Source organism: Mus pahari, chromosome 14, assembly GCF_900095145.1.
Source record: "Mus pahari chromosome 14, PAHARI_EIJ_v1.1, whole genome shotgun sequence".
Classification (NCBI taxonomy): Eukaryota; Metazoa; Chordata; class Mammalia; order Rodentia; family Muridae; genus Mus; species Mus pahari.
The window spans coordinates 77,114,005-77,125,687 of NC_034603.1; positions in this window are offsets into that span (position 1 = coordinate 77,114,005).

Sequence of the window (11,683 nt, forward strand, 5' to 3'; positions counted from 1 at the left end):
CTGTGGTTCTGGTTAGCTGGGGCTGAAGAGTCAGCTGTGATTAACAAAATACCAGAACTACTAAAGCAAAACCTTTGCATTACTGGGACTATTGATGCTGGTTAGCTGGAGCTAAGAAATTAGTGGTGATTAAGAAGAGACCAGCATCATTGAGGTGACATCTTCTGGGAAGTGTTTTCTGAGAGCACAGAGGCTGTGTTCCAAAGATAGCCAAGGCTGTACCTTGTGCTGTGACCACCAAGAACAGCAGCAGCAGTGGAGTACAGGCATCTGAAGCCCAGAGGAAAAGCTGTGTGCTACAAAGGACAGGGCTGGAGAAGTGACCCAAGCCCTTGGAGGAGCCCAGAAGATCGTGAGTTGGATCCCAGACATTGGATGGTTAGAGACTGATTTTTGCTTTTGATTGTGATTGTGCCCTGATATTTTTCCCTCTTGAAGAAAGAAAATATTTTAGTGGATCCCACAGTTCAGAGACTTTTAATTGTAAAAAGACTTTGGATTTTAAAAGGTATTGAATATTTTAAAAGGATTGAGCTTTTAATATGTAAAGACTGTGGGACTTTTAAAGTTGTTTAGATCCTGGGGATGAGTAAGAAACTAAGGGTTGAGGCTTACTAGTGATGTGTTTGTGTATCAAGTTGACAAGGGGTCAGTTGTACTAGCTAGTTTTCTGTCAACTCAACACAGGCTGGAGTTATCATAGAGAAAGGAGCTTCAGTTGGGGAAATGCCTCCATGAGATCCAGCTGCAAGGCATTTTCTCAATTAGTGATCAAGGGGGGAGGTCCCCTTGTGGGTGGTGCCATCTCTGGGATGGTAGTCTTGGTTCTATAAGAGAGCAGGCTGAGCAAGCCAGGAGAATCAAGCCAGTAGGAAACATCCCTCCATGGCCTCTGCATCAGCTCCTGCTTCCTGACCTGCCTGAGTTCCAGTCCTGACTTCCTTGGTGATGAACAGCTGTAGAGAAGTGTAAGCCAAATAAACCCTTTCCTCTCCAACTTGCTTCTTGGTCATGATGTTTGTGCAGGAATAGAAAGCCTGACTAAAACAATACTCAACATTGAACTTTGGGTGGACACAAGCAGACAGACACAGACACACAAACACGCACGCACGCACGCACGCACGCACGTACTCCCAACATCCCACAGCAGAGCATTACCTATTCTGTAGAGGAATCTAAGGATTCTCTGGTTAGAACAAGGCCTAGGGCTTTGTCAGTGAGGAGAGACAACAATTGGCTAAGTCAAGCTGACCTGGGAGTCATGCAGTGGAGACCAGGAAATGTGAGATGAGCTGCCCAGCTTCTGGAGGGCATCCAGAACTTCTAGTTCCCATCCATGCTAGGGTTAGTGTTGTGTGTGACATGCTCTTACCAGTGGAGCCAGTTGAGGAGAGTTCCTTGCCCTGCACACAAACGCTCTGGGGATTTTCCCAAATTGCTTCCCGTGGCCTCTCAGAACACTTTATGACTAGTCCTTTTGCTGGCTTCCTCGATTTTATTGGAAGGTTGCTTTGGTTTAACAGTCTCGGGGTGGGCTTGAGGAGCCTTAGTGCTAGCTGTGAGATGGGCACTTCCTTCCCACAGTTGTTAATAATGATCGGCTGCAGTCCCAGGAAGAGAATTACAACCCTGCAGTGGTGGAAGGCATCCTTTGAGACTTCCCACCCTGAATCTCAATTTTTCGGAGAGGACTATGGGTCAAGACATTCCCTTTAGATGCAGGTCACAGAGGCTCTGAGGAGAGAATAACAATAATGTCACGTGACTTCATTTCCATTTCTAAATGTTTGCTGTGGAATATCAAAACAAGAGACTTCAGCCCAAGAAACCGAAGCCTATTGCACCAGGACTCGGTAATTTCCTCTGAGTGCAACTGGGTGTCATCTGAGGCCACATAAAAGGCTGAGTTTCAGATGATTTTTTTTTTAACTAAAGAAGAGAAATATCTCTCCAGTTAATAATAAAAATGAACGTAGAATTTTTATCTTTTGATTCGAAGCTCATCATTCCTCACATAAAGCCACCCAAGGGTCCCCTGTGGTTAGGGTTCAGGAATGTAATCTTTTATGAGGCACTCATTTTAAGTGATCATACACAAATTATTATTATTATTATTATTATTGTTGTTGTTGTTGTTGTTGTTGTTGTTGTTAATGTTTGGGTGTGAACGGGTGTGTGCAGGTCAGGTGTGGTCCTCAATCACTTCTTCTCCTGGCTCGCTTTCTATTGCTGTGCTAGACAACATGACCAAGAGGAATGCATACAGAAGAAAGCTTACTTGGGGGTTTACAGTTTCAGCAGGTTGGAGTCCATAATGGCAGGGACAGCAGGCAGCAGACATGGAGGTCAGAGCTGGAATCTGAGCCCTCACATCTCAAAGCAACTGGTGCAAATGGTGCAAGTCTTTAAGCTGTCATCTTCCACCCCTCACAGTAAGGCCACACCCCCTAAGCCTCCCCAAACAGGGCCACGCGGACCTGGAGGACCAGGCACGCGAATGCCAAAGACTGAGGGGGACATTTGTCATTCAGAACACCACATTTCTCCCTGGCCTTATGTCTTTGAGACTAAACACTAGTTTCTCACTAACCCCGAAGCTCTCCAGTTAGGTCAGCCTGGCTGGCCTTTAAACTGAACGGACCCTCTTGTCTCTGCCTCTCCAGCACTGGGATTACATGTGTGTGAAGCTGTACCTGGCTCTTTATATGTGTGTCAAGGATGTCTGCTCTTGTGTGATGTGTACTTTATTGACTGAGCTATTTGTCCAGGTGCACAAGTTATTCTTTTACATTTCATACAATATATTTTGATCATATTATTTCTCCTTTCCCATCTCCTCTTAGGTCCGTCCATATCACCCAAGTTTATGTTCCCTCTTTATTTCTCTGTCTCTCTGTCTCTGTCTCTGTCTCTCTGTGTGTGTGTGTGTCTCAAATGAACTCATCAAAACAAACACACAAACAAAAACACCATGGACACACATAGATACACACAGACACACAGATGATAGATAGGTAGATAGATAGATGGATAGATAGATAGATAGATAGATAGTCCATTTTGTGGCTAGAGGGCCTTCCCTGGAGTGTGGTTGATATACCCAGTTTACATAGGGTATTTCTGTATATTCCATCATCTACTTTGTGTGTGTGTACAGGGGATTGAACTCAGGACCTTGCACATGATAGACACTCTGCCGCTGAGCTATAGTCTCAACTCACGTGTGACTTCTGGCAAATTCTTTAAATCTTCTATGCTCCTTGTGGCTACTGCAGGATAGGTGTAGCAGAAGCCACATTGCCTGCCTTCAAGGCTAGCGGGGAAAGTCAAGGAAATAAACTATATGCATTGTGTGAACCTTAAAAGCATCGTCCATGATATGAGGATCTAACTAAAGGAGATGAAACTGGTGAAGGGTCATTACCATTGTGTGTTTGAAAGTTTCCATAACAAAGTTCAGAATACTTCTTAAAAAGTCCTTTACAATTAAACAAACAAACAACTTTGTAGACTGTGGAGATGGCGCCATCATTACCTGCTTGTTGTTCATAAGGACCTGAGTTTGTTTCCCAGAACTCATGTTTTAAAACCATGGAGTGTGATAGTGTCTGCTTCTAATCTTGTTTTTTTTTTTTGGCGGGGAGAGGGGTAGAGTCAGGTGGCTCCCCTTCTGTAGAGCAGGCCTAGCTGACCAGTTCCAGGCCAGTGAGAGACCTTGTATCAAAACAAAAACAAAGAGGACCAACCAATAAAAACAAAACAAACAAACAAACAAACAAACACCAAAGCAAACAAATACAAAAAAATTCTTCCTTGATTGGTTATTCCAGATGACCTAAGATGGTACTTAGCAAGGATTCAGTAGCCAGAATACACATGGCTGCAACGTGACTCCAGTAAACAGGGCTGTCTCTCTGAGCCTCATCTATAGCACAATACCTATCTCATGGGCTTAACAAAAAATTGAATGAATTGAGGTTTGCTGAGCAGTGAAAAAATTAATTTCAAATATTTGATAAAATTAAAAAATCTTCTGGATTCCCAATTGTGAGTGTCTATAAAGTAACACCAGACTTGGAAAAGTCTCTCTCTCTCTCTCTCTCTCTCTCTCTCTCTCTCTCTCTCTCTCTCTCTCTCACACACACACACACACACACACACACAGGATTCAATATCACAGTTAACACCTGGTTGTGGATATTTCCTTCTGGGTCTGTCACCTGCAAAGGTTTGACTCTCGGTGCCAGGCTTCCTGCCACAGTTTAACTGGGTCCTGGTGTAGCTAATGAAAAGGTGTTTATCTAGAACAGAATGGAGGTCTTCAGTGATGTTCAGACAGACCTGTCTGCTGATGGGATGATTATCAAGCACACGGTAGGGGTACAAATACAAACAGCAGTACTCTATCAGCATTACTCCTCACAGTGGATGAAAGTCACCTGAATTTCTCTTTTGATCTCTTCCTTTGAAGCAGAGCTGAGTATTAAGCCCTTTATAGAAACTGAGAGAACTTGCTGGGGGTTCTCTGGAAGGCACTACCCAGAGATTCTAAGTTCTTTCTGGAAAGAGTGAAGGGGGTGCGAGGTGGAGATGGAGCCTTAGAAACACTCTGGAAATGTCACTGGACCTTCATGGTTTCCAGTAGGATCAGAGAATCAGTCTGGAGAGACAACTCAGCGGTTGAGAGCATGCGTTGCTCTTGCAGAGGCCCCGAGGTCAGGTCCCAGCGTCCGTATAGTGTTGGGGGATGGTTTTGTGTACTGTTTATTCAGATGCTGATTTCTACGTCCAGACGTCTGGCTGTGGTCTGGAGGATGGCTCGGTCAACCATCTCTGGTGTTTATATAAAAATTGTTTTCTATCTTGTTTGATTGATTAACAAAATATCTCATCATCCAGTTAGCTGGGCAGAAGAGAATAGGGTGGGACTTCCCATCCTAGTCAGGGAGGGTCCCAGAAGGATCGGAGAGGGAAGAGAGTAGAGAGGGACCATGAAGAGAAGGATGGAGAAGCCATGTGGAGAAAACAGGAGGATTCACCATGAGGTTGCGATGACACACACGGACCAGGGCGAGCCAGGGCAAGACCAGATGGCAGGTAATGGGGTATTTGTCTGGAATTAGCAGCCTAGTCAGGTTAGACAAGCTCAAAACCTGCCCAGCCTAGGCTCGCAGCTTGTTAATAAGAATACCAGGCCTCTGTGTCTTTACTCAAGAGCTAAAACAGAGTAGAGTAGGCATAAAAATGCCTGCAGTTATTTGTGAACAAAGTGAGTGTTAGAAATCACCCCAAAGAATTACTTCTACCAGTGCAGCACCTCACATCTAGCTGTAACTCCAGATCCAGGGGTTCTCTTGTCTTCAATAGGCACTGTAAGCATGTGATAGACACACATACACACCGTTAAACACTCATTACACAAAATAAAGAAGTAAGTGAGTGAATGAATGAATTTTAAAATGAAAGAATAAGAGAAGCAATCTTATGCAGGTCTGGGGTGCCCACACCCCACCTCATCCTTCATCAGGATCTGTGGTCACTCAGAATCAGAAGTTTCCATGTTCACAAAGCTTTCTGTATCACACACACACACACACACACACACACACACACCCCTATGAATCCAGGGCATGAGTGTGACCCGATTCCTCAGGAGCCCACAGAAGCTCTCACAGCCCAAATGCCCCTGCAGCCCCTCTGTAATGATTTTGCGACATATTGTGCTAAGAGAACCGCAGCTGGCTATAATTCCTTAGCTCACGAGTGAAATCAAATCAAAGCCGGGCAGATTACCTAGGCTGCCGTTATCATAGGTGCTACAAGAACTTTTCAGTTTTACGTCAGTCTTTTCTGGCGTAACGAACGTGCTTTCTCTTTCTGAATCAGGCTGCCCTGAGCTCATCCAAGAAAAAGTGTCAGTCTCATGCAATGCCCGAGGTAAAATGAACACGGAAATGGGCTGGGACTCCTCCTCATTCTTGAAAGAGAATTATGAGAGGGCTAGTTACTCTGACTTGGAAGAAAACACTCAAAAAACACAGGTAGAATGTACATGATTGAAGTGTCTCAGTGCTTTTCTGTTTGAACGAATTATATCTGAGGATCAAAATTAAATATTTGAAGGCTACACTATGACATTTCCATGAAAAGAAGGATTTTAATGACTCTGATATGGTGGCCATCTATCTGCCATCCAAGGGTCTAGTTTGTTTCTTATTGCTGTGATAAACACTGTCTTAGTCAGGGTTTCTATTCCTGCACAAACGTCATGACCAAGAAGCAAGTTGGGGAGGAAAGGGTTTATTTGGCTTACATTTCACCAAACTGCTGTTGATCACCAAAGGATGCAGGACTGGAACTCAAGCAGGTCAGAAAGCAGGAGCTGATGCAGAGGCCATGGAGGGATGTTCTTTACTGGCTTGCCTCCCCTGGCTTGCTCAGTCCACTCTCTTATAGAACCCAAGACTACCAGCCAAGAGATGGCACCACCCACAAGAGGCTCTCCCCCCTTGATCACTAATTGAGAAAATGCCTTACAGCTGGATCTCATGGAGGCATTTCCCCAACTAAAGCTCCTTTCTCTGTGATAACTCCAGCTGTGTCAAGTTGACACAAACCTAGCCAGTACAAACACCATGACCAAATAAAACCCAGGGAATAAATGGTTTATTTGACTTACATCTCCTGACCACTGTCCATCACTGAGGAAAACCAAGGCAGAGACTCAAGCGGGACAGGAGAGTGGAGGTAAGAACAGAAGCAGAACTGAAGTCTTGGAGAAATGTCGCTGGCAGGCTTGCTTCCTGTGGCTTTGCAGCCAGCTTTCTTACAGAACCTAGAATCACCTACTCAAGGGTACTGCCTAACAGTGGGCTGAGCCCTCCCACGGCAATCAATAAATTGCTCATTATTAATTAACTGATCATTAATTAAATCCAGAAAATGCCCCACAGACCAATCTGATGGAGGTAATTTCTCAATTGGGGATTCTTCCCAGGTGACTCCAGTTTTGCCAAGTTGACAAAAACTGACCAGTACACTCAGTGAGGGCTCAAATACAGACAGCAGAACCCCAACCAGCATCACTCCTCATTGATAAAAGTCACATACACCAGCATCACTCTTCATTGATAAAAGTCACATGCACTTTCACATTATCCTCCATGAGGAATGATGTATCTCCATTCTAGAAGTGGGAGAAAATAAAGTCAAGGGACGGCCTGAGATTTAGCTACGATGATATTGCTGGTTATTAGTAAATCCAGGACATTTGACACACATTCTCACTGTCGTGATTTGAATGTAGAATGTACCTCATGGGTTAATGGATCTGAGCACTTGGTATCCAATTGTTGGTGCTGTTTTGGGGGGTTGTGGAACCTTTATGAGGTAGAGACCAGATGGAGAAAGTGGGTCGTTGGAGGTTGACCTTTAAAGATGACACCCTGCCTCCTGGATCTGGCCTGGGTGCTATGCCTCCTGACCTGCTGAGATGTAAGGTGTGCCACAGGCTTCTCCTGCCATGGAGGGAGATTCACCAGCTGCCATTCTTGCTGTGATGGACTGATGGACTAAGCAGAGTAAATACTTGCTTTTGTAAGTTGCTTCTGCCATAAATTTAGATTTCCAGTGGGGACAAATTATCCTTGCACCTTGGGTCATGTAGGCTATGACAACCCTACACTCTACAAAAGGAGTCTTACTGAATCCAAGCAGGGCTCAGATAGTTCCCAGCCCCTCCCACTCGTGGGGTGCATGCAAGACAAGGCACCTAGAGATAGCTTCCTGCTCTGGGGAATAATGACTAGAAGAAACAGAAACATAACAACCAGCCTCTCTGCCCACAGTGATTCTGAGTCTCTTCTCTGCCACCTTACCCACCTCTCAATGTACCCCTAGGTTGACTGTGGTTCTCTGTGTTTTTATGCTGTTTGCATATTTGTGATGTTGGTCTCCCATAGGCCCTTTCAACAGGGTATGGGTAGATTTTTTTTCATTTATGTATCTCTGTGTGAGCACACCCATCTGTATGTGCACATGCATGCCATGGTACATAATGTGGACATCAGAGGACAACCCATGAAATTTGGTTAAATTCTTCTACCATGAGAGTTCCAGGGACTGAACTCAAGTTCCCAGACTTGGCAGCAAGCATCTTCAACCACTGAGCCATCCTACCAGCTCAGATAGGCTTTCCTCACCTCCCATCATTCTACTCTTTACAGGACTCTGTGGGGTTGCTTGTTCAGCAAGTGTCAGGTTTCCCAGTTTGCTGTTTTTTTGCACTCACTGATGGAGCAGGACTGACTAAACCCCAACTCTGTTCTGGTCGAGGATATCCACTGGTAAAAAAAAAAAAAAAAACAAAAAAAAACAAAACCCTCTTGTTGTGAGTGAAATGTAGGCTTGGGAACTTTAAGAGAATAAGTCAGTCTCCCAGAGCCTTTCAGGCAGGAGAGTTCTCTCTCGTCAGGAGAGCTTTCCACTTTGGCAGCTGACACATCCTGGTGGGTCTAGTTGGTCATAAGATGTGTCCTCAGTAATTTCACCTCTAATAAATAGGGTGAGTTGTTTTAGAGAAACATAAATACGGGTGGAATTAGAATGGCTTTTCATAGTGAGCCTTTAGGTTTTCCTAGCTTCGTGAGTTGTGAAGCTATAGTTTTTTACTGTTTTTTGTTGTTTCTTGTTTTACCGGCCCAACACTACCTTCTTCATATAGAGGAACTGATTGCTTCATTTCACTTGATACAGGAATAAGAGAGGTGCTGATTTGTGTGTGTGTGTGTGTGTGTATGTGTGTTTGTGCATGTGTGTGTGTGTGTGCATGTGTGTGTGCATGTGTGTATGCATGTGTGTACTTGTGCATGTGTTATGCAAGTGTGTGCACTTGTGCATGTGTGCATGTGTGTATGTGTGCATGTGTATGTGTGCATGTATGTGTGCATGTGCATGTATGTGTGCATGTGTGTATGTGTGCATATGTGTATATGTGTGCATGTATATGTATGTGTTCATGTGTGTGTATGTGTGCATGCATGTGTGTATGTATACATGTGTGCATGTGTGTGTATGTGTGTGCATGCATGTGTATGTATGTGTGTATGTATGTGTATATATGTATGTGTGCATTGATGTGCATGTGTGTGTGTGTGTGTGTGTGTGTGTGTGAGACATATAGCTCCCTGACTCAGACTCTGTGTCTTTCTCGCAAATGCCAGAATGATTATCAAATACAATGTCATTAATGGTGATATTACTATAGACACTGTCTGTTAGGAGATCGAGTGTGGAGAGCAATAAAAGCAAGTAAGGCTATTGGATTGAGTTGATCTAAGTTATGTCTTAAAAAGTGGGTACACCTTTGACAAGTGCTTTGGGGGTGTTGGGGCACGCCAGTACTAAGAGGACTTGAGCCATGTTGCCTAGGAGGGACGATATGGGAAATGTTCTATGAGTTGCTTATCAGAAACAGAATGGTGGGGGGGAGGGGAAGGGAGATCAGTGTTTCTAGACTAGGCAGGCACATTTCTTGGAGGCCATTAAATGGGAGATGGTATTATTTAGATGGAGAACCATCCAAGTTGCTCAGATTGGGCACATGAACAAAATAATAATATGTGCCAGATATAGAATAATTCTAAATGACTCTTCGGTATGTCTTTCCACTACTTGGAAGCTTTGAGATATCATTTCTAAACATAGCATAAAAGCTAACTTTATAACTGATTTATCTGTCTATCTATCTATCTATCTATCTATCTATCTATCTATCTATCTATCTAATTTTGTTGTTGCAGGATATATACCCTAATCTGGCCTCAAATTTTCTGTGTAGTCAAAGATGACCTTGAACTTCTGATCCACCTGCCTCTCCCTCCTGAGAGCAGGGATTAGAGGTGTGTTCCACCATGCTGGACTTACGTTATGCCAGGGATTGAATTAAGGGCACTAAGCGTACTAAGAATGCTTCCAGTGGTAACCCTAATATTTATTTGGTATGAAACTGGCTATTTGTGCTTTGGTTTTGTCATCGACAATAGATAAAAGGAGCAACCAACATCTCAGAGGTTCATTGCACCTTGAATAGGTTGAAATACAAGTGCTTAGAACTTTGTACAGAATAAGCACTCAGTACATTCTAACTGCTGGTAAAATTGCTGTTGACAGTACTCTTTTTGTGCATGCATGTGTGTGCACAGCCATTGTGGTGGTTTGAATATGCTTGGCCCATGGAAAGTGGCACTATTAGGAGGTGTGGTCTTGTTGGAATAGGTGTGGCTTTGTTGGAGGAAGTGTGTTATTGTGTAGGTGGGCTTTGAGGTCTCCTAGTGTTCAAGCTCTTCCCAGTGCTGAAGAGAACCTCCTCCTGGCTGCCTGCAGATGACAGTCTCCTCCTGGCTGCCTTTGGATCAAAATGTAGAATTCGTGGCTCATTCTCCAGCACCAAGTCTGCCTGCAGGCTGCCATGTTTCCTGCCATGATTGCAATGGACTGAACCTCTGAAACAGTAAGCCAGCCCCAATGAAATGTTTTCTTACATAAGAGTTGCCTTGGTCATGGTATCTCTTCACAGCAATAAAACTCTAAGGCAGGCATGTAGAATGTTATGGTTAATATAAAGCATCTTCCTCAACCTCTCTACATTTTACTTTTTGATATAGTCTCTCATTGAACTTGAAGATCACTGATTAATGTAGGCTGGCTGACTGGTAAGCTCCTGGAATCTGTCTGCCTCTGTCATCTGCTCCACACCCATCCCAGTGCTTGGGTTATAGGTGTGAGCCACCTTGCCTGGATCTTATGTGGATTTCTGGGATCTAAACTCAGAACCTCATGCTTATACAGCAAAGTATTTTGCCTACTGAGCCATCTCCCAAGACCCCATTAATAGGACTTTTTTTTTCAGGGTGATAAGAACCATGCCTTGAAGATGTTTCTGGTGGTGTGAATAAAGTAGGATTGGACCTTAACAAGTAAATGCATACATGTTGAGTGACCATTGTGGACACTATGCAGGATTCTGGGGACCTGGAGAGGAAAGTCAAGGACATGGTCCTCGGCAATGTTGAAATATTCTAGACAAATGAGACACACAAGTTTGCAAACAAAACAAAACAAAACAAAACAACAACAACAACAACAAAAAAAAAAACAATGAGCCATGAAGCAAAATATTAGAAGGTGATTGGATGGCATAACCCAGTGCCAACTGGTAATCTTGACAATACCCATCTCATTAAGGATGTAAAGAAAGAAGAGTTGGCATTAGTTGAGTGTTTGGCAGGAAATCTGTAACACCGGAGAGGGGTCCGCCTAAGTACGAGAATGAGATGGCTCTTCTTCTTTCTGAATGTACGTTATCAATACAGTGTTTCATCTTTATACCCTTTCATTTACATCATGTTTGGCAGTTAAAGGCATTGTCTACATTTTCTCAAGTTTCTGCATCTTCTCCTTTATGTGTGAACCTATGTTTCTTGCATCGTGTTCATCGGTGCAGAGCCTTCCCAGGCTGCTCTGTAGGGCTCTGCTACTAAGCTTCTAAGAAATGACCTTTTTCTCCTGATGGCATATTGGGGATCTCTGTGCTTTGAGTCTGCTGAAGAAGAAGAAGAAGAAGAAGAAGAAGAAGAAGAAGAAGAAGAAGAAGAAGAAGAAGAAGAAGAAGAAGAAGAAG